The sequence below is a fragment of the Mustela erminea genome, chromosome 6 (genome assembly GCF_009829155.1).
Source record: "Mustela erminea isolate mMusErm1 chromosome 6, mMusErm1.Pri, whole genome shotgun sequence".
In the NCBI taxonomy this organism is placed as follows: domain Eukaryota; kingdom Metazoa; phylum Chordata; class Mammalia; order Carnivora; family Mustelidae; genus Mustela; species Mustela erminea.
The window spans coordinates 32,762,942-32,786,986 of NC_045619.1; the positions used below are offsets into that span (position 1 = coordinate 32,762,942).

The window sequence follows — 24,045 nt, forward strand, 5'->3', positions numbered from 1 at the left end:
CAAGGGGGAGACAATGAACTAGCATCTCAAAGACTGTCTCCAAAATGACAAAAATATTTCCAGGTTTATATAAGGAAAATGTGGGGCAAAGGTGGGTAGGTATGTACAGGCAGGCAGTGAAGGTTAAATTGATTACTGTCTTGGAGTCAATCATGTCAGGGTTTTCCTGGCTCAGGACAGTCCTTATTGCCTGAATAACTAGTTTCTGTTCCCATGAAGAGATGCTTTGCCCTCAGATCTTACAAGTGAGCGAAGAGGCAAGCTATAAAGAAGAACCCAAGTAGAAAGTTTGAGTTCAAAATAGAGGCTGCTGAAGTCCTCTTTCCAGAGCATTAAGTACATCATTGAATTTGGAATGTTTGGATTAAACTGAATCCAGAGGTTTTGTCTCCAAATTGTTACTATTTCAGTGTTTGGGGGATTATCATAAATGGCAAAATTAAATAGGGAAAGAAGACTGTATTCTATGTTATTACAATGGAGACTAGGGTTCAGAACACAGTCAGAACCCAACTATGCTGAAACAAAGGCTAGAGGGTTTTTCTAAGAGCTCTGGTGCAGGGGATAAAGACCATTTGTATTTGCTAATTGGCCCTGCCCCCCCCCCAAAAGGTAAATTTCCGTATATCTTCCAAACAAAAGATAATTTACCTTAGGCTCCTACCTTTCTGGTGTCTGGGAGATGAAAGACTATCTCCTTGATGTTTACATTTCAAAGGGATGCCTCTCAGTCCTTGAGCAAGACAATCCTGAGTTGTAAATTTGGCAAGAACCTTTTTAAAAAGATTTATATCTCCAAGGGACAGAGGATTTACCATTACAATTTTTCTGATTAAATTCTCTAAGGAAAAAAAATGATCTCTGCATTTGAGTGATTTGAAATCTCTAAGTGTGGGGGAGAGAGGGAGGTCAAGTTCCTAGAGGCAGAAAGAAATCTTTCCAAAAGTTTAGTCAAGCTGATGAAAACGTTATGGTCATCTTGGTCAATTATAAGATTTGTAGGAAAAGCCCAGAATGGATTTCATCATTGATTTGTTTTGGGGTGGTTCTTTTTTTTTTTTTTTTTTTTTTTTGTGTATCAGTTGAGAATATACTTTATTAATCTGGAAAACGTGATTCTTACCATACATGTTTTCTAATTTTCCACATAAATATTATTTTTAAGCATTTGCTGGTGAATTTGATGAGTTACAAGTGTTCATTAGTTTTTCATTCCTGGGGGTACAGAAACTGAAATTTTTACCATTACTTTTTTTTCTAAAACTGGACATATACTAATTTTATCACCTTTTTTGTTGTCTTTTTTAAAAAGATTTTATTTATTTATTAGAGAGAAAGAGAGCAAGAGCAGGGGGAGGGGGAGAGGAAGAGGGAGAAGCAGACTCTGCTGAGCAGGGAGCCCCTGGTGTACTGATGTAGGAGGGATGATAGGCTTTAAAGCCAATGGCCAAGAAAGAATTCTTGAAATGCCTTTGGTGCAAAAGGGTGGTTTTATTAAAGCACTGGCACAGGGACAGGACCTTTTGGGAGAAAATGCTGCACTGAGGTCAAGAGGAGTGGCCCATTATACACTTTAAAGTTGGGAGGGAGTTAGGGATATTGAAGGCCTCCCAGGTATTTTGAAAACAAGGTTTCTGGGATCCTGAGGGGTCTAGCTATTGTTAGGAAAGGTCATTTAGTACTGTTGAGTAAAAATCAGTCATGAGACTCTTCAGATGTATATCGGCCAGTCATGCTTGGGAGATAATTACAGACATGTATCTTGGGTGGGTAGATATAAAGGAAGTTTCTAAAGGAATTTTTTGTATGTTAAAGTAGACTTACAGAATCCTGGGGGCTGGGCTAAACAAACCCTTATAAAATAATATAAATAAAATGTATTTATAAAATAAATCTGTTTATAAAATCGTATTTTGCCCTTAGCAAAGTATTAACATGGAGACAGCTGAGTTCCTAGAGGAAAGTCACTCTGCCTGTTTTAAGGACTTGTCAGTGAACTTTAGGTAGTAAGGAAATTTAATAATTTTTCTTCTGCCTTTGTTTTCCACATCAGTGCTACATAATATTATTGTAGGGTTGAGAGAATTAAGCGATTTGCTGCAGCTAGAGTACTGAGAACTGGCAGCTGGTGTGTGCTGTGGAAGTGGTAGCCACTCTCGTTGCCCGTCCCATACACGGTGTTCTCATTCTCCTCTCTCCTCCTCATTATTGCTATTATCATCATTGATATCAATTCCATCATCATCATCTTCTAAAGTCTGCACTGAAACTTCTAGACACAGCGTAGTATAAGGAAATAGTTTTAGGCCTTTGGTGAATTTGAATTGTCATTGAAAAGGGTTACACTGATCTCTGAGTCTCTTCTCTTTCCACGTCTAAAAGTGAAGGCACCAAGCACCTGGCTGACTCAACTGGTAGAGTGTGCGACTGTTGGTGTTAGGGTTCTAAGTTCAAGCCCATGTTGGGCCTAAAGCTTACTTAAAAAAATAAAAATAAATAAATCCTGAATAAACAAATAAACTAACTGAAGGTAATGGTAATACTTACAATAGTATTACTTCATGGACTAATAAGGTTTAAATGAGCTAAAAAAAAAAAAAGAAATAGTTCAATAGAGTTTCTTTAGGAATCCTTATTCACTTCTTAGTAAAGATTTTTTCTACATTCTATATTATAATATAATTCTCCTAGTAAATATTCAAAGTTCAGTTTTTAATTTTCTTTATACTTTTGCCTTTCCCATTTGATTTGATGTCAGTGCCACAGAAAAGTGCTTGACATGTGGGAGACATTTGGTAAATATTTGTTCAAAAGAAAGAAAGAGGGAGAGAAGGAGAGAAGGAAAGGAAAGGAAAGGAAAGGAAGAAACTGAGATGAAGGGAACATTTATTTTTTAATTTATGGTTTGACTATATATTTTTGGAGCATTTTGTCAGATTTTTGATATGAATATTGAGAGTGCAGATATAAAACTTGATATAATATTTGTGAACTCTTTATGCATTTTGGATAATATATGGTTCGTAAAGATGTCTGAAGGGGGTTGGGTAAGGGAGAGAAGGAGGGAAGGAGTGTAGAATGGAGAGTAGAAAAGGGAAGAGGGTAGAAAGAGAGGGGGAGAGGTAAGAAGGGAGGGAAGAGAAGTGGAAAAGAGAGAAGCTAAGAAAAAAAGGAAAAGAGAAGAAAGGCTAAAGAGAGGATGACGGGAATGAAGAAAGGGGAAGAGAAAGGAAGGGAAGAAAAGGAAAGAGAGAGAAACAGAGAGAGAGAGAAAGTAAGGAAAGAAAGAAGGAAAGAAAACAAACATCAGGAGATTGGAACTTAAATATAACCTTCCCTTAGGATAAAAACCCAGTGCATCTTGCCAACATTTCTGCCCCAGAAATCTGATGCCCACTATTACCTTCTGAACCGAGTCAGCCTTCAACTTGCTTGTAACTGTGATCCAGTGTACCCTTACACATACAGATAGAACTCCCATTTTAAAACTAGTCTTTTCCTAGAAAAAAAAAATAGTTTTCCTAGAAAACTATTCTTTTCTTTTCTCACTTGTCCTATTTCTTTCTTCTTAGAGTGAACCAATTTTATATTTATTTTTTAACCCATTCTTTCTGACCAATCTTTATTGAAAAATGTCTCAGAGTATTGTAAAGTCCTTTTTATGGTCCAAATACAGTTTTACGAATCTCCTAAGCATATTGTGTCTTTCCTCTATCTCGTACTCTGTCATTATTTCAAAAATTATAACAAATATTGAAAATATAAGTTGAGCATATACATAGCTAAATAGTCATAATGCTGATAGTTGGTACTAATATGTATGTTCCCATCCTAGAAATTTAATTAACACACCATAAATTACATACAAACAAATTGTGATTTGACAGTGTGTGTTTTATATACAATTAAGAGAGACAAGTGCATACAAACCAAAGAACTTCTCAGTGGAAAATCCTGCTTCCAATATTAAAATTATGTAAAAATGGATTTCCAAGTTTGCTAAACTTTTATTTTGAGATTGCCATTAATACAGCTTGAATTAAACACTATTAAACAGTGATCACTGTGAGAATAGTACAGATTTAGTAATCTCTTTCTGATTGAGAGAAAGCAAAGTTAAAGTCTGTGTCTCTTTCAAATAGACTATCTTGTAGTTAATTTAAAAACTGAGTATTTTATGCATAAGGAGTTTTATGGATGGAATTTTTTTATTTTTTAATTTTTAATTTTTAATTATTTATAATCATATAATATATTTTTATCCCCAGGGGTATGGATGGAATTTTTGTGTGCCCTCCCTCACTTCCATTTACATGTTGAAGTCCCAACCACCTGTGTGATAATATTTCATGGTGGAGCCTCTGGGAAGTAAATAGGTATAGATGAGGGAATTAGTGTCTTGAAGAAGAGAGACCAGAGCTAACCCAGTAGAAATTATCTAAAGTGAAGATTCAGAATTTTTTTTTAAGTAAAATGGAGATTCAGTGACCTAAGAAGATAACAGGTAACATAATTACGTGTGGTTCTGAAAGGAGAGAAGAAGAAAAACAGGGCAGAAAAAATTTCAAAGAAATAATGGCTCAAAATATGTTCAGTTTTGTGAAATACAGCAACCTATATATCTAGAAATTCAGTGAAACAAAAGCAAAGATGAAAAGATCCTTAAGAAAATGTTAGCAAATTGAATCTTATAATAAATAAACATTCATTCGCCATGACCAGTTGGATCTTATCCATGGAATGTAAGATTGGTTTAACATTTAAAGAGTAATTAATCTAAATCACAATATTAATAAAGGAGAAATATCATATGAATACATCATTCAACAATCTTGAACACCCAGTCATGTTAATAACTCACAATAACATGAGAATAGGTGAAAAATTCCTCAGTTTGATAAAATATATTTCTGAAAACTTACAGGTAATATCATATTTAATGACAATGACTAGATATGTGAAAAATCCTGAATTCCTGAAAAGTACAAAAAATATGGTGAATATTAGGTTTTAAAAATTTGTAAAATACGTGGTCAATGTATTTAAAAAGCAGTTGTGTGTAATAGCAACAATTGGAAAATTAAATTAAAACACAATACCATTTTCAGTGCATTAAAATCATAGAAACAGTAAATTTAGTGGAGAAGTGTAGTATCTTTGCACTTAAAACTAAAACATTTCTGAGGAAAATTAAAGAAAGTCTGTATCAGGATAAATCATGTTCATGGTTTGGAAATTTCAATATTGTGAAGATGTTTGTTCTCCTCAAGGTATTCTACAGATTCCAAAAAATCCCTGTAAAAATCCCAACAACTAATTTGTTACTAATTAACCAACCTATTGTCTAATTACTCCATAATTAAAAAGACCTAGAAACCTAGAACAGCCAGAACAAAAGCAAGTATAAGTTTGGATGACATATATTGCTTGATTTTAAAACCTATTATATAGCTTCATTAAGACAATGTGTTATTGACATAAGTATGGGCAAATAGAAAAATGGAACAGAGAAGAGTCTACACATACTTGACCATAGAAGATGCACACATATATAGCCAACTGGTTTTTTAAAAAGGTGCTAAGAGAGTTCAATGGAAAATATAAAAATCTTAACATCATATACAAAAATTATTTTGAGATGAATTTTATGTAACTATAGAGCTGTTAAAATAATAAAGTTTCTAGGGATGCCTGGGTGGCTCAGTTGGTTAAGCAGCTGCCTTCGGCTCAGGTCATGAGCCCAGCGTCCTGGGATCGAGTCCCACATCGGGTTCCTTGCTCAGCAGGGAGCCTGCTTCTCCCTCTGCCTCTGCCTGCCATTCTGTCTGCCTGTGCTCGCTCTCTCCCCCTCTCTCTCTCTGATAAATAAATAAAATCTTAAATAATAATAATAATAATAATAATAAAGTTTCTAGAAGAAAACATTGGAAATATAACTTCACATCCTTTCAAATACAATCTACAGCCTGGGAGAAAATATTTGATATGCATCTGACAAAGGAATTATATCTAAAATGCATAAAGAAACATCAAACATGGTGGAAAATGGCAAATTCTGAACACTTGTCCAATAAAAACATGAAAATGTGCACAACTTTAATCATTTGCTAGGGAAGTACAAATTGAAACTACAGAGATATGACTTTAGCTCTACCAGAATGTCTAAAATTAACATGAGTGATGACAACAGACAAAATTAGAGATCTAAACTCCCCATAATATATACTGGTAGGATATAAAATTCCTTACCATTTTGGAAAAATAGTTTTTTACAAAGGAAACCATACACCTACACCATGATGTAGCTTGATATTTACCAGAGAGATGAAAACAAGTCCACAAAATTACTTGCACAAGTATGATTAGGGAGCTTTATCAGTAATAATCAAATATCCTGTTAATGACAGGATAATGGATACATTATAATATATTCATAATTTTAATACAATAATAAATACAGCAACAAACTATAGATATATCAATGACGTGGGTGGATCTTAATAATATATTGAACATAAGAAACCAGACACAAAAGGGTACATACTATATCATGACATTTTTATGAGGTTAAGACATTGGCCAGATTAATGTAGAGAGCAGAATTAAAAACATAGATCACCTATGCAGAGAAGAGTTTAATAGGGAGGAGTTAGAAGAAAACTCTCTGGTAATGGAAAATTTCTATATCCTGACTTGGTTATAAGTTATATAGTATATACACGTGCCAAAATTCCTTTTAACAAACACAAGCTATATATTTTACTGTACATAAATTTTAACTTCAATTTGAAATTTGAAATTTCAATTTTTAAAAATATTAATCAGTAACCTCTAGCAGACGTCTTTTGAGTTTGTAGCTTTCTGATAGAACACTAATGGCACGTATTCTCCAAAAATACAAGCTCCATTTGTTTTGCACTTTAATAAGTATTTTGCCTGCCTCAAATCGATCATGAGGAATATGATACTTGTTCCATCACATACCAGTTTTTCAGGAAAAATGTGCACTCCATGAAGGAAGGTATTTTAAGAATTATTCTATCACCAATGTATCTTTCATGTCTACAACAGATCCAGGTGACATAATAAATTCACATTAAATATCTGCTGAATAAGTGACAACTGAACAATGAAATGAAATATGAATCGAAAAAATTTTTTAAAAATAACCTTTTTACAAAATTGTGGTGAACTCAGCACTAAATTCAGATCATGAAGCTTTATTCAGAGCAAAATCCCACCTTCTTCTCCTAAAGCATTCCTAACCACTGTCATCCCTATGGCTGCTCTGTCACTCTCCTGGCTCCTTCTGTTTTCTCTCTGCTTCCACCCCTGACTGCCTCTGTCTTAAGTCATGATGCTCCAACTGGTACTCACTGCTCTTATAACCCTGAAGTTCTCACATTCTCACTCTTCTGGTGATGACATGGTTCCTCTTGGCATATCAAAAGTAATACCCACATGAAGAACAATCTGGAGAGACAGCAGCAGCTTCAGTTATTCAGGATGCTTTAATCCTGAATAAATGTTGGAACACATCAGTTTGGATGGCCATGAAGATATAAGCATGATGAATAATGCTCTTAAATCCTTCAACAGTGTTTTATTTCACACAGATGGCATTTGTTCTTTGAAAGTCCCAGGGAAGTAAGACAAGCAGATTCTGCCAGAGAACGGAGCATTTGCTCTGCATGACTGTCTCTGTCTAGTGTTGAGCCATTATGTGTTGCCCACACTTACAAAATTCCAGTATTCTTTGTGGAGTACACCCTTGATACCTTGGAAACAGGAAATTTCAACCTGGGATGTGAAGACGAGCTGGTTAGTGAACTACCACTCAAACTGACTTGAAAATACCCAGTACACTAAGAACTGATGGGATAGGAAGAAATTTCTGTGCACTTGAACAATGGAAATGTGAGAAAGGTATATCACATGAAGTCATCAAAATGATTTTCACAATAATCCATCAAAAAAGATATAATGTTTTATAATGGTGGGGAACCTCATCAACAAAACAAGAAAAGACAAATCAGAAATTCAAACACCATGGCGTTGGTAGACAGAAAATTAGATCATGGAAAGCATTCATATTGGATTTTGTAATAGAGCTGCTATTACCAAGAAAAAAAAAAAGTGAGAGAGAGAGCAAAATAAAAGAAAAAAGGAAAAGAAAAAAAAGTATCTCAATGACTTTAGATGCTACTGACAGAAGGAAACAATTTGGTTGCAGGATTTTGTGATTGTTTATGTATTTATATATACAACTAAACTGTACAATCCAGTTAAATGCTTGTTGCTTGGTTTTGAATATATCACAGTGACAACATACCAGGGATTTCATGTTTAAAAACACTTTAAACTTAATTGCATTAGCCAGTCTTGAATATGCATCATTTAAAATAGAGTTTCTCATAAAATTCCAATCCTATGTAAATGAAACATATGGAGACATGCTCTGAGCTTCACAGTTCCCATTTACTGAGCTGTTTATTCTAATATATTAATTCATCTATTTTGGCCTTTATTTCCATCCAGTTTTCAATCCATAAAAAAGATGTTTTTTTTCAAACAATAAATTATGCTTAATGGTTACCAGGTTTTACTCTTAAACTTATACATTTCACATTTCAGTTGACACAGCAGGCTGTCCCGGGTTTGCTTCACAGTAGTTCTATTAAGAATTCATCTTCTACTCTTTTCAGTCAATTAAATTGTCATCTGTTAGGTCGGTATCACTATTTGTCTATTATTTATCTATCTATTTATCATCTATCCATCATCTCTGCTTTAAAAGCAGATAAGAACCAAAACTGTCATCCAAATATATTTCTTATTTACAAAAATATTGTGAATATATACAACTTACTTATACTTGGTAAAGAAAACCACTTTTGCCCTTTGCAAAGTTAGGAGTTATAAATTAATAACACAAACAGTCTATTATATATATATGTATATATTATATCCTTCCTTGTGTAGTGTACACATATTTGTGCAATTAATGAAAAATATGGGTTTTTTAATGAATATGTGTGCATTTTTGTGTAATGTGTGTAGTTATATTTTAGAATACTTTGGCTGACTACATATAAAACCTTCAGGTAATTATAAAAGATTATTGTCAATCTTGGTGCAAGGTATAAATCACAACTTTAAAAGTTAGAGAAAAAAAAAAAACCCACAAAGCATAAGTCTCACTCTCTTTGGTCCTAGATCATATTAATAACTAAATTAAACACACTGGGATTTCAAAAATCTACATAATTTATTTTTGTTTCAGGTCACTATATATCAGTTCACAACTGCTTGAATGATGGCAACCTGCATAATTAATAAGTTCTTATTCAAACATTTATTGTGTTGAATAAGTTCCTTAATTCAACAACATTTATTAAAGCTATTTTATTGAATGTTTTGCTTGGACAGTTTAATCATTATGTTATGATTTTTAACTAAATATAGATGTGTCAAAGTGCTAAAGTTTGGACACCTTAAATCATTACGTTAAACAACCAAAATACTCAATAATTGAAATAATTAGAAACAATTACATAGTTAGAACAATTAAGTTATCAGAAATTGTCCATAATCAGTCAGACAGCTTCCCTCATAAAATAATTGATAGATTTTATCACTGCAGTTCTCCCTGAATTGTATGACTTAGTCATTAAGTCATTACATCATCTTCAGATTTCTTCCAGTTCCTGTAAGCATTAAAGATATGTGATCAGATTTGCATGCCAAAAATTACTTATTTAAACTCCTGAAGCTATTTTGATATCCTTCTTCCCTAGAACTTACATATTTGAAAATGCTACTGATTTTCAATTTTCTTCTCAAAATTCTGTTTTTTTTATCTTCTGGCTTCCCAAGGCTTATGGAATCTTTAGGTCATAGAAATAGAATTAATAATGGCACCATTTAAGCAATATAAAATTAAGGTGCATGATGATACAAGTAAAAACAATATATAATATTAAAACACAAAATGTAAGAACCTGGCATCAGATACTAAAAGAAAAACTCCTCAAATTAAGCAGGTAGCCTAGAAAAAAGAGACTTAAAAAGAACAGACAGTATTAGTTTGAGGGGCCATTACAAAAATGTTCTGAATTATTCCGACAAAAAAATCTGGTTGCAAGCAACTGCCTGTTTGTCCCTTCTATGCTTCTTGTTGGTATGGATAGATGCGTATTTGTGTGCCTGTGTTTGTGAGCATGTGTATGGTTGGTATACACACATACATATTCCATTTTTTAAGATGTATTTATTTCCTTGAGAGAGAGAGAGCATGTGTGCAAGCAGGAGAGGGGGCAGAGGGAGAGGGAAGAAAAGCAGACTCCCTGCTGAGCAGAGAGCCCCATGTGGGGCTTGATCCCAGGAGCCCAAGATCATGACCTGAGCCAAAACCAAGAGGCAGGTGCTTAACCATCTGAGCTACCCAGGCACTCTTGTTCTTGTTATATATGGTGTTTGTACGTGTGTGTGTGTGTAGATATACATATATACATATATGTATATGTATATATGTTTGTATGTGTGTATATATACATGTGTATATATAACATATATACATATATGTATATATGTGTGTACATGCATGTATATATACATATATATGTATATACATCTGTACGTGTGTATGTATGTATATACGTATATACATATACATATATGTGTACATATACATGTGTACACACATATATACGTACACACATACGTACACAGAGAGAGAGAGAAGATGGAAGACAGGTGGAAGAGTGAAAAGATTTGTATCTGGCTGTAGTAAATGCATGGTTCAAAAGTGACAGCAGTTTCAAACATTTGTTTGCTGTTATAACTGTCAACTTTCTTATATAATGATGAAGATAGTTACTTGTATCTGTGCATGGTAGAATAGATGGTGTTCTTTCAGAAGCTAGAACCAATGAACGCTAAATATTTTAGTTTGCTTATTTTTTCGGATACCTATTATCATGTTCTAAAATGATTATTGTGCTAAGAACTGAGGGATTTTCACTCATATGAAATTAATCAAAAACAGTTTCTTTAATATTTACATAGTATACACTATCCCCTTTATAAAATACTATTTTATTAATATCCTAATATAGTCATTATAAATCCAATAAGGAAAAGTTATAGGAGAGCAAACATCATGAAAACATCTATGAAAGCTAATTTTTTTAGAAAAATTAAATCTATTTAAAAATATTAACGAACACTACTTCAGTAGCCAGCATTTGAACCAAAATCCTACAGAGAAGAGAGTTGTACTGAGCAAAAACCAAATTTCTGTGCCACTTTTCCCTTAATGATTGCTACAAAGGAAATTGATCAGAGCTTCGAGCAGTCTTTTGGGACCAGAAAAGTGGAAATCAGGATTGATGTTAACTAAGGGAGCCAGAACTAAGGATGCCAAGATCACAGAAGAAAGAGGAATGCAGAGAGGGGAGACTAATACTTGGCACCTTCTTAGTCATTTGCTGATTTTTAAACTTTAGCCAAAATGCTAAGAAGCTGAAGGGAGCTTTTCCCAGTTTTATGGGTAGGGGAGACAAACATTTAGTTCAGGTCCTGCCAAAGAAGTTAGGCTCTGCTAAATACTTCAGGCCTCAACTGGGATGAGAGCAAACCCAAATAAATCCTCTCATAAAGGATGAAAACCAGCTTTGAATCAGCCTTATCCCAGACTGATTAAATTGATCTGTCCTTACTCTTCTGCCTGCCAAAATTAAAAAAAAAAAAAAAAAAAAAAAAAAAAAAAAGTTGTCTCTGGCTGAAAATAACCACATGCAGAGCCACAAATTATCTTCACAATTTTGGATACAGAGTGTTCAACATTCAATCAAAGATAAGAAGATTTATGAGAAGTAGGACTAAATTAGGACTATGTGGTTGAAAACCAAGGGATCGAAAGTCAATTCTTATTGGAATTATCAGATGTATATATTTAAAGAAGAATAATTAATATGCATAATAATATGTATTAAGATAGGTAATGTCAGCAGGATATTGGAAACTATAGAATGAATCATGTAATAATTCTGGAATTAGCAGTAGGAACATTGTTTAAGATACAGATAAAGTAGGGCTGTCTGGGTGGCTCAGTCAGTTAAGCACCTGCCTTCCGCTCAGGTCATGATCCCAGGGTCCTGAGATTGAGCCCTGCATCAGGCTCTCTGCTCAGCGGGGAGCCTGCTTCTCCCACTACCCCCTGCTTGTGTTCCCTCTCTAGGCTGTCTCTCTCTCTCACTGTCAAATAAATAAATAAAACCTTACCCCCCCCCCCCAAAATACAGATAGAATAAGGGTTAGTGAATAGGGAGATAGGTCGTTAGGAAATAGCTTCAACCACAGAAAGAAAGATATATTGAAAATGCAGGAAGGCACAGTAAGATATAAGACGAATCCATGATGAAGAATCCTAGCATATCTTCCAGATCCCCCAAATGAAAGGAGAAACAGAGAGGAGGTAAAAAAAAAAAGGGGGGGGAGTGAATTGGGCTGAGATGAAGTGATATGAAGGGAGGGAGAAGAGAGGGGGGGAAGGGGAGGGGAGGGAAGGAAAAGAGAACAGAAGAGAAGAGGAGAGAAGGGAGGAGAGAAGCAGTAAGTTCAACAGTGGCCAAGGGTTTCCGGAAATGAAGGAAAAGGCAAACTCCGGAGTTAATGAAAGCTACATACTTTACAATATATAAAAATAAAACCTCAAACTGTTTTTTAAAAAAATTCGAAGACAGAAAGAGTATCCCAAATTCAAAAAGATACTTTTCTCCAAAGGATCATCAATATCGCTTACAGTAGACTTTATAATAAACAATGAAGCTAGAAAAGAATGTTATTTAAAGGCTGAAAAAACATGGTTGCCAACCTCGAATTCTAAGCTCAGTAAAAATATACTCAGAAATGAAAGCTTATTAATAAGGGATTTTTATAAAAACAAAAAACAATTTATTATCAGCTGGTCCAACTAAAGTGAGTTTTTCAATGAAGGGAAATAATTACAGCTAGATGCACAGAAATGCAGGGAGGAACAAATGTCAATGAGAAGAGTGCACCAATACATAGAGAATTAAAATGAATGACACTGTATCACTGCCACTGGGAAGGTAGAAGGAAACAGAAGGGTAAGGTAGGTAGGTAGAGACAGGGGTTCTAAGGTCCTTGCGTTATTTCAGATGCCAGAAGCATTAATTTATACTACATATATTAAGTCAAAGAAGAATGTCACTGTTCTAAGCTAAGAGTAAACTTCTTTTTTTTTTTTTTAAGATTTTATTTATTTATTTGACAGACAGAGATTACAAGTAGGCAGAGAGGCAGGCAGAGAGAGAGGAAGGGAAGCAGGCTCCCTGCCAAGCAGAAAGCCCGAGGCGGGGCTAGATCCCAGGACCCTGGGATCAGGACCTGAGCCAAAGGCAGAGGCTTTAACCAACTGAGCCACCCAGGCACCCCAAGAGTGAACTTTCTTAAACTTCACTCCTTAAGAGTGAACAGCAGCAAGCAAACTTAGAAAATGGGGAGGAGTGCCTTTCCCTTCAGTAATCCCTGGTGTAACAATCAAGTGGATGTCATTCCCCCCAATATAATGCAAGTTAAAAAGAATTCACCAACTGATAAGCTGTAATTTGGAGATGAAAAGGAAAGATATCATCAAATGTCCTTTAAGATCAGAATTACCAGCAAATGAAATCCTATGAGAATTAAGTATTTAGCCTTCCTTTTGAGCTGTGTTAAGCATTCAAATAACTAAGTAATCGCCCAAGTGCTGACTGGGAGTAAGGGGGAGCTGAAGGTGTTTTGTTTTCTTTTGTTTTGAGGATCACTATTTTGTACCATCAGAGGAAATGCATGATTGATTGCCTGAATGTACTATCTTTCCATGAACACAGAGAATGACTTTGGAGAGAATTCAAAAGGATTTAGAAAGTGAACTACAAGTGTTTTTCCACAACCTGACTACTCTGATTTGTTTATTTGTTTGTTTCCTTGCTTTGGAAAAAAAGAGCTGGATTTATTATTTGAAGGGTGGCATTTTTATGTTTGTATATGGTGTTTTCAAGAATGGGAAGTTTTCAAGAAATAAAAAAAATTTTCAGTTGGCAGCAGCTCTTAAAAATCATCATCCCCCTCCCCCCACTTTTTAAGAGTTTATTTATTTACTTGAAAGAGAGAGAGAGAGAGAGAGAGCATACATGGGAGAAGCAGCAGGTAGGAGGAGAGGGAGAAGCAGGCTTCCCACCAGCAGGGGGCTTTTTGGAGGGCTCCCTGCAGGGCTGATTTCAGGGCTTAATGCAAGGGCTGGATGAGGGCCTCGATCCCAGGATCCTGGGATCATGACCTGAGAGGAAGGCAGACACTTATCCAACTGAGCCACCCAGGTGCCCCACATCATCTCCCTTCTTAATACAAATTCAGTAGCTTTAATTTCTACGTATGTGAAGAGGGCCTAGAAGAGGAAAATATTTAAATTTTAAAAATTGTAATATTTTTCAGTATCTTTTGATTTCTTGTTTTCCTACTATTACTCATTCTCACTGTCGTATTACTACCTTCCTTTTGTTCATTTTGTACAGGTTATTGTGATTTTTTTTTTCAGGCGGGGAGCTACCATAATATGTTATTACTGCATAGGAAAGAAAGCCTGCAAGTTGGCAATGGATGCACTACACCCTTTAAAATTTCAGTTACCTTCATAAATAATTTATATTTAAAGATTCCAACTATAACAAAATATGAAAAATAATTTAATGAAAAACTTAAATAATTTTGCCGTACCAGTTCTCTCTGAAGTTGGTTGGGAAGTTGAATAATGATGTGAGAAGTCCAGTGTTTTCTTTGCAGTGTTATTTTTCAAATAGAAAGGATAATTAAAATTACTGCAGTTTTAGAAATAGGAGACTGAGTCTTCATCAAAACAAAAGGAAAGAATTAAAATCATTACTAGATTCAAGTTTAAGGAATAAGTCACCAGTTTCAAAAATATGTTCATCTATCTTCATATAAAACCTATCAATTTCTGCCCAGTCACCATAACCTAACTTCTTTTCAGTGATATCCTTTAAAGTTTATTTAAAAATTGTTATTCAGTTATAAATTTACTTATATTGTTTAAAATTTAAAGCATGATTTAATAATGATTATGATATTCAATGTCCAATAAATAATTTCATTATAATGAAGTTTTATTGGTTTTTCCCCCCCTGCCAGTAAATTCAAATGAATGGCAAGTCTTGTGTGTCCCTTCTCTTCTACAGTGCCAGTGGGATTTTAAAATTACATTAATTAATTCCCCATAGGGCCATAATTATAAACTACAATGCACAAACCAATCATTTCAAACTTCTCCAATGTCATACCTAAAACAAATTGTAGAGAGTATTATTATTCCTCCTCAAGAGAATTATGTAGGTTATGTAATTTTTTATTTCTTTCAAACCTTTAGATTCTTCTGGTGGAAATTTTCAAATACGTATGTTTATGCATCCTAAATCTATCTCCAGCATGTCTAGAGCAGGAATAGTGCCTAAGAATCTATAGACCAAATTGGGATCACAGAGAAGAAATGATCATGTCCCTCCTGTTTGGCAGCTTTCCCTCATATTGTATGTATGTTCCATATGCTGTACCCCGCTGCTCACAGGCAAGAAAGATAAACTATTTATGCTCCTGAGGAAATTTTAAATGCTATTTCAATGCATTTCTTTTGCATTCGGCTACCAAACTATCACAAAGTATGCAATTTTCAGTTCTATTTTTCCCACTAGAAAATCATCACTGTTCTTGAATGGGCGACATGAACTCCATTCCCCTAAAATCACTGGAATTTTCAATCATTTCTCATTGTCTTCTGTGTAGCTGTTTTATGCTCCTCTCTGAGAAATACACCAGCATAACTTGAGCAGAGAGAGAAATTAATCCCTGCTCACTCAAAACATGTACTTGAAGACAGGCAAAGACGCAACAGGTTATCTCAGCAGGACGTAATGCCTCATCTTCCACTCCGTCCACTTTGAATGTAAATGCTTTGGTTGTCTCATCTGGGAAACAACAGATAAAACTGCTGTTTTACTTGTCAAGATAGCTTTCTCCTAATTCAAGAATATCTTTGGATTTCTCAAGATCCCCCATTCTCAAATTGTATGAAATATTCTTAACGAGCTGCAACTTAGATAAATAACCCTCATAATATTTCCAAGCCTCAAGCCCTGAAAAACACCATTTTCTTTGCAGTTGGAAGATAGGAAGACACAATGTCTAGGATCAAAACAATAATACTGTCTCATTACAACAAGTTTATTGTTTATTTTTTGTGGGTTTTTTTTGTTTGTTTTTGTTTTTTTTGCCCTTATAGGTTCACTTTAAATAACAATGAAATAGTTCATCTAAAAAAGGAAAGTTTATTATATGACATTCTAAGAAAGGTGGATCTATAGGAATTGTATTCATATCTCTGGTTGGTAGGACCTGGGGGTAGGACAAAAGTAAATACTACAAAGGGTAATGAAAACATGTCTTTTGATAATAGAAATAGTTTTTATTTTGATTGTGCTGGTGGTCATACCACTGCATAGGTTGGCCAAAATTCACTGAATGATACACCTAAAAAGATGAATTTTATTTTAATAAGCAAAAAAGAAAGAATTTTTAAAGTATTAATTTATATCAAGGGATGGGTTCTAACTACATGGAATTAAATTAGAGCCATCTCAGGGAGAATCTTTATAATTCAAGTTTATGAATTAGGTTGGCCTATGGATCAAAAATGTTCGACATGAGAGTCTGCTATACAATGCAGTAGGAAGAATGTCATTCCCATTTTTAAAGATGTTCGAACAGTGGTTGGTTCAGCTTTAGAAGTGGATGATCTAGACTAATGACAAATAATATCATTGATAGAAAAGACTATAGGACTATAATTGGAATGTTGACAATGGTTTAGGAAATGTATTTTTATTAGAAAAATAATTTACAATATATCAAATTCAGTTAAAAATATTGAACACTGAAAATTAAAATGAAGATACGTTGTTCCTACAAAGAAAATAAGAACAAATTCTAAAAATAAAATTGCTTTTGTTATGAAGATTTCTTCCCACATTCTATTCCTCATTTAGTCATAGTTTAGCTCACTTTAGTGGTGATTATAGAAGAGATATTAGTCATGATAGAAGTTCTTGGGGCCCCTGGGGGCTCAGTTAGTTCAGTTTCTGGCTCTTGGTTTTGGCTCAGGTCATGATCTCAGGGTTGTGGGATTGAACCCCCCCCCATCCTCCAGCATAGAACCCGCTTGGGATTCTCTTTCTCCCTCTCCTTCTGGCCCCCCAATCTTTCAAAAAGAGAAAAAAAGATGAAATTCTTGATAGAGGTAGAATTAAAACAATTGTTAAAAATTTCAGTTGTTAAATGTTAAAAATATAAGTTAATATACTTACAGTTCATGCAGCATTCATTATCTGAAAGATGCCATGAAAAATCATTTATAATATTAATTAATATAACTAATAATTGTACCTATGATACATAGTTTGTGCTAATTGCCTGCTTATCTGTTGTATTTTGTGCAAGTGTTGCCATGTCTTATCTCTAAATATTACCATAGCTCTGTGTTACCTCAGAACTTTATATTGATAATCGGTATCAATGCCAGGATTGGGTAGCTACTTCTGATGAGACAGAGTAAGTTTTGAATTACTATCAAAATAGGCTTTAATCTAGAAACAAGTGTAACCCTTAGAATGTGAAGAGTACAGAATTGGAAAAGGGAGTAGCAAAGAAACAGGTCAGATGTAAAGATCTGGAAGTAAATCAGAGAGCAAGTTCGCAACAGAGGTGGGATATTAAGGCCAAAACAGAATTCAGAGACATTGGTCAAGAAGACGGGAATACAAGGCATATCTTGGCTGGGGAAAAAAAAAAAAAATCTCATAACAAAATTAGCAATGGAATGACAAATCTAGTTCTACTACTAATGTATTTTAGCACTAATTTACTGGATTTATTTTTTTTTATTTTATTTTTAAGTAATCTCTATATTCAACCTGGGGCTTGAACCCACAACCCCAAGATCAAGAGTTGTATGCCCACTGACTGAGCCAGCCAGGCACCCCTAATTTACTGGATTTAAAATAAATTTTACATGTGTTTCTCTCTGGGCCTAAATCTAGTGACAGGCAACCATTGGCTTACCTAATCAGTAGGGATGAGCAGGCATTTCTGTTTGAGGGAGGGCAGTATTAGAGGGAAATTTCTGCTAAAGCTGCTTAACTATAAACAAAAACAGTAACGATAAAAATGTGATGAATAAACAAAATGTAGAAGGGCAAGAAATGGCAATTTAATCTTCTGAGAATAGTTAAAGCAAGGAGAAAAAGTCAACACTCCGCTCTTAATTAAATTCTCAGCATAAGTGAACATCTATGCCTTCCACTAAGGAATACAGAGATTACAAAGTCTCTACCCAGTCAATATGGTCTGTGCAAATTGTCAAGTTAATTTTCTTTCCATTAGTCTATTTACTGTACTTATACTTTATTTTCATAATTTCTAATCATTTTAAATATGAAATTCTTATTCAGTGATAAGTATAAGCAAACTGCCTTCTGCATTATTAGTAGCAACTAAATATATTTTTAAATGACTATTCCTAATGGGCTAGAATTCTTCTTTAATAATAAATTATAAATCTCAGTCCAGTGGAATAGTCACAATATAATAAGAATCTGTCCTTATAAGCATGAAAATGCAAGGCTAAGATTTAGATGTAAACAATTTGTAGAAAGAGACATATCCCACATGTATTATATCCAATGTAATCATAAGATAGTTTTTGTAAATCCCTTTGCAGTGTTTTAATTATTTTATGAGTAGTACTTTTTTCTCAAAGAATTTTTTCCATATATATTATGTTAAATATTAGGGTCTTGGTAATAAAGTACAGAAATCTTTTATTTTTATGAATTCTAAATGCATAAGGAGTTTATACCCCACCATATTTTTTTGGATATTAAGAAAAATCTAATATTAATTAAAATAGTTCTGTTCTAGTTTGCAGGTGTACTTGAGAGAATTTTCTGCATATTTAAAACAGCTCCTCTCTCAACATGTTTTTTAATGTACACATCAAAAATTGTTGCCTTGTTATTTTATTAAATACTTTGTGCATTAATTTAGGTTAAACGAAGCTAAAAGAAAAGCCTATTCATCTTTAGAAATAGCGTGGATTACTTGTACACTGTTTTGGGAAATGTAAATTAGTACATAGTGACTACAGTTAGTAATACTGTATCTTATACTTGAAATTTGCTAACGGAGTAGATCTTAGTGTTTCCCCTATACACAAACAAGGTAGCTATGTGAAGTGATGTATGTGTTAATTAGCCTAATTGTTGACCATATATTTTATATATATTTGATGTATTTATCTGGTACATATACCAAATCATCATATTGTGCACATTAAATATGTATAATTGTTAATGGACAGTTATACCTCAATAAGACTGGGAAAAAAAGGAATATTGTGGGTTAGTACCAGAAAAATATTCTAGGGAAGGTAATCCTATTGTATCATCACAATGAGTATCATGGTTGCATTTTCTAGTTAGGCTGTACAATTATATCTTCTGTTCTACCTCCAACTTCTGCTGTGTTGATGAGAATTCCCCAGTAGCTGCATCCCCTTTCTGGAGCTTACACTTGACACAGATATGTCTTGCAAGAGCTGTAGGTCACTTGTATTGTAATAAGCTGGTATTCACACACAAATTTAATAACCAAGCACACTCTACAGGATGAAGATGAGATAATGGAATAGTAAAAGGTCAGATATGCTCAATCTGCTGCTTCACTGTTTACTGTTATCCCTGCATTTTGGGAAATTACATAATTTAAGAGAGTGTCACAATATATATTCTTTAACATAATGTAATAATGAACACTCACTTAATATATTACAAATATTTTCTCTCTTTTTACCATTTTAGTACATATTAAATAAAGAAAATGAAAACAGAAAAATGTATTGCTTCACCTTAAAAATATTATATAGGTTATAATATATAATTTTATCAATATTTTATGTAATTATTAAAATTCACAACACATAAATTATCCTTCTATATATAAATTAGAATACCCTTAAAAGAACTTTAAAAGAGAAAATACCAAAAATATTATTACTCTAATAGACATTTTTTGTTATTTTTATGTCCTTTTTCAAAGATTGGCACGTGCATTTTTTACTTTATGGTAAATATTAGCAGAACTGAAATGTCAGACACATTTCTGAATATATATGGATAAATAAGGTGAGAAACTCATAAGGATAGCATGCAAAATGGCAGAACAATTGCTAATTACAAGTATCATACACAGGTACTGTCTGAATTACAAGAAGATTATACAAGAAGAGAGTCTGGGGTGGTTTCCAAGCCAAAACTATGTTTGAGCTGAATCTTGAATGTGACCATCAGCAAGCCAAGTAGACAGGTTGAAGACAATGCAGTAGTGAAATAAAGGATGTTTCAGAAAGAATGGACATATCCCATATAAAAAAAGGGAACAGCCCATAGTATTTAGGCCTATATGGAATATGAATAAATTTGAAAATCTGGTGAGAGATTAAGTTTGAGAATGAAGTAAACAAGATCACAGAGAACATTTTAGGTCACATTAAAGCAATAGTTCTCAAAGTATGGTCCCAAGACCATCTGAAAAAATGTGAATTGTCAAGGTCTCCTCTAAAACTACTGAATCAGAAACTCTGAGATATATCGCTTCTCGGCCTTTTGGCTAAGATCAACTTGTTTTTTAACAATGAAAAGAGGGACACAAGTCAATGCAGTGCATACATCAAGTATTATAAGAATCTCATATGCATTACTCAACCTTCCAGTGAACTATAAATTAGGAGACAATATTTATTATCTAAATTTTTCAAATGACAAACTCTGAGATACAGTCCTGGGAAACTTTTTTTTTTTTTTAATAAGACCTTCAGATGATTCAGATGCATTTTAAAGTTAAAGAACCACCACACTAAAATATATTTGTCTGGCATTACAAAGCCATGCACTTATAAAGCTGAGAAAGAAGCCTAAATGATTATTTTAGAATAATCCACTGAGAGATCCATGGGAAGGAGATAAGAATAAAAGGGAGAAGATGGGTTCAGTAAGGTTTTTGGCAGTTCAGTTCAGGGAGAATTGATGATGTTCTGATAAAGAGGGTGGAGACGATTTAAGAGAAATTTCGAGTATAATATTGACATATGCACAAAAGTATATAGAAACATAAGATAAAGGGATGAGTTTTGATTGATTTCTAGTTATCTAGCTTTGCTAAGTAAACAAGTATATTATACATGCAGTTCCTATTAGCATATATAATCAATTTACATTTTCCTTTTGTATGAAATATTTATTTAAAAACTTAATTATACTCTAAATTTTTAGAACTTAAAAACTCAATTATACTCTAAAATTTTAGAATATAACCCCATGTCTTTATGTAGTTTAAGCCAAATATCTACAATAATGTTAGTATCCACAATAATTTAAGTGGCAAGTGAATTTTCTATTTATAGGGACTCATACTTTATATGGTAAACTGTACATATCACCTGATATACCTTGGGATAATTTTTGTGGAAATATGAAAGTGATCATTAATATAGTACTAATTCCTGTCACCAAGTAGCCAAATGTTAGTATTCTTTTAAGGTAAGTGTACTGATATGAATTCTTAATTTATTACAGAAAATGTAAATAAGAGTGAGAACCAGACAATACATTTTTTCTTCTTTATTTTTTATTTCTAAAACACATTTATTCTCACTTCTCAATCTTTTAATATTAATAATATTTTTATTCTAAGATGGAGCTTTATAAAGCTTACTTTAATATCATTTCATCAAGAATGTTTAGATTAGGGGCACCTAGTTGGCTCAGTCTGAAAAGCATGTGACTCTTTTTTTTTTTTTTTAAATTTAATTAAAATTTTTTTCAGTGTTCCAAGATTCATTGTTTATGCACCACAGCCAGTGCTCTATGCGATATGTGGCCTCCATAATACCCACCACCAGACTCACCCAACCCTCCACCCCGCTCCCCTCCAAAACCCTCAGTTTATTTCTCAGAGTCCACAGTCTCTCATGGTTTGTCTCCCCCTCCGATTTCCCCCAACTCACTTCTCCTCTCCATCTCCCAATGACCTCCATGTTATTCCTTATGCTCCACAAGTAAGTGAAACCATATGATACTTGACAAGCAGAGAGAATCAAGCATGTGATTCTTGATCTTGGGGTCATGAGTTTGAGGTCCATGTTGGGTGTAGAGATTACTTAAATAAATAAACTTTAAAAAAAAAAGAATATTTAGGTAATAAGAATTGCTGACAGTTTCACTGTAAGTGGAACCAACAAACTCAATCCATGGAAATAGAAGAAGGAAATGAAGAGCAGAAACTTTAAGAAAACTTGTTTTTTAACAATGAAAAGAGGGACACAAGTCAATGCAATGCATACATCAAATATTATAAGAATCTCATATGCATTACTTAACCTTCCAGTGAACTATAAATTAGGAGACAATATTTATTATCTAAATTTTTCAAATGACAAAATTAACCCTTAAGTAGCTTAATTTACAGAACTGGTAACATAAAAACAAGAGAATTTATATCCAGATATGTCTGTTTCTCATTTCTTAAGTATTCTTTGCCACCTTATAAAAAATAAAATGAAAACAAAGTGTCTAGACAAATACATAGACACAAAAGTAGATCTAGTGTAATAAAGCAAAGAAAACAGAACGAGCCAAAATGAAGATGAACTTATTGTTAGTTGCTTGTGTGTGTGTGTGTGTGTGTGTGTGTGTGTGTGTGTGTGTTGTTTGATGAGAATAACCAACTTTGAATTTTACAGTAAAAAACATGATCATGGCATTTGGGGGTAACTATTAAATATTATGTACTGTATTTTCCTTTCTGTATATGATGGTGACAATACTGTACTAGCTATGCAATGAAAACATTGTTTATTAGAGACAAATAAATTATACCACAGTATAAGCAAGAATAAATACAAAGATAGAAGGAGAAAGATCAGTATAATAGTATAGATCATAAAAAAGGTCAAGCTTTAAAAATCAAATGTAGAGAAGTCTTAAATAGGAAAAAGCCACAAAAAAAGAAATATCAATGAAATTCCCTTTTTTATTATTTTTGCTTTACTTCAGGATGACTATATTTGAGAAAAGCTTATCCTAGTGTACATATCCCCCCCAAATTTATATAAAATATATATGTTATATTTTAACATTTTCCTATCAAATGACTAACAAAATATTCTGCTGTTTAGAAATAATACCATGGAAGTTCAAACAAAATACTGGATTACTACTGTTAGCAAAAATGTTTTTTTTTGAAATGCAAATAAATATGATATATTCATAATTGTATAAAATATTATAGCTCATTGTGACCAATTTCTGCTGATCTACTGCATATTATTTTTAAAAAGAAATAACATTTTGAATAAAAATAAAGTAGCTAATTGGAATATCCTTAAATAATTGTTCTATTGTGGGCACTACAGCTTGAGGTATGATAATAATTACAAAACTCACATCAGCATTTCTAAAAATATATGCTCCTGGTGTAGTAAATTAATGAGTGAGTCATATTGTTTTAGCAATTTTCAGAATATATAAATGTTCATATATAATAAATTTAGTTGCCCAATATGAAAGTTGCTGATAGAGAGTTTAAGTGTTTATAGTAATAAAAATCACTATTAGGTGAGGGGTAACAAGGAGCTTTTCTAGGATATATAGGAAATCCTGTTTAGGTTATTCTCTCCCTTATACTAAGCAATTTACCACCATGATCACAATTTATCCCAGCCTAAACTGAAAGTCTCCCACAGAACATTAATGCTTGCATTAATGTAGATTTTGCTAGCTAACATTTTTCTCTGTGACAGTTTCATGTTCAAAACTGTATATGCATGGCCCTCTATGCATATAATTTTATGATTAT

At 33.4% G+C, this 24,045-nt stretch overlaps 1 protein-coding gene across 13 annotated transcripts in view; it reads left to right on the forward strand.

The window, feature by feature from the left end:
* Positions 1-24,045, forward strand: part of MGAT4C (MGAT4 family member C) — a 729,258-nt gene that overhangs the window by 535,810 nt on the left and 169,403 nt on the right. The window lies entirely within an intron of this gene.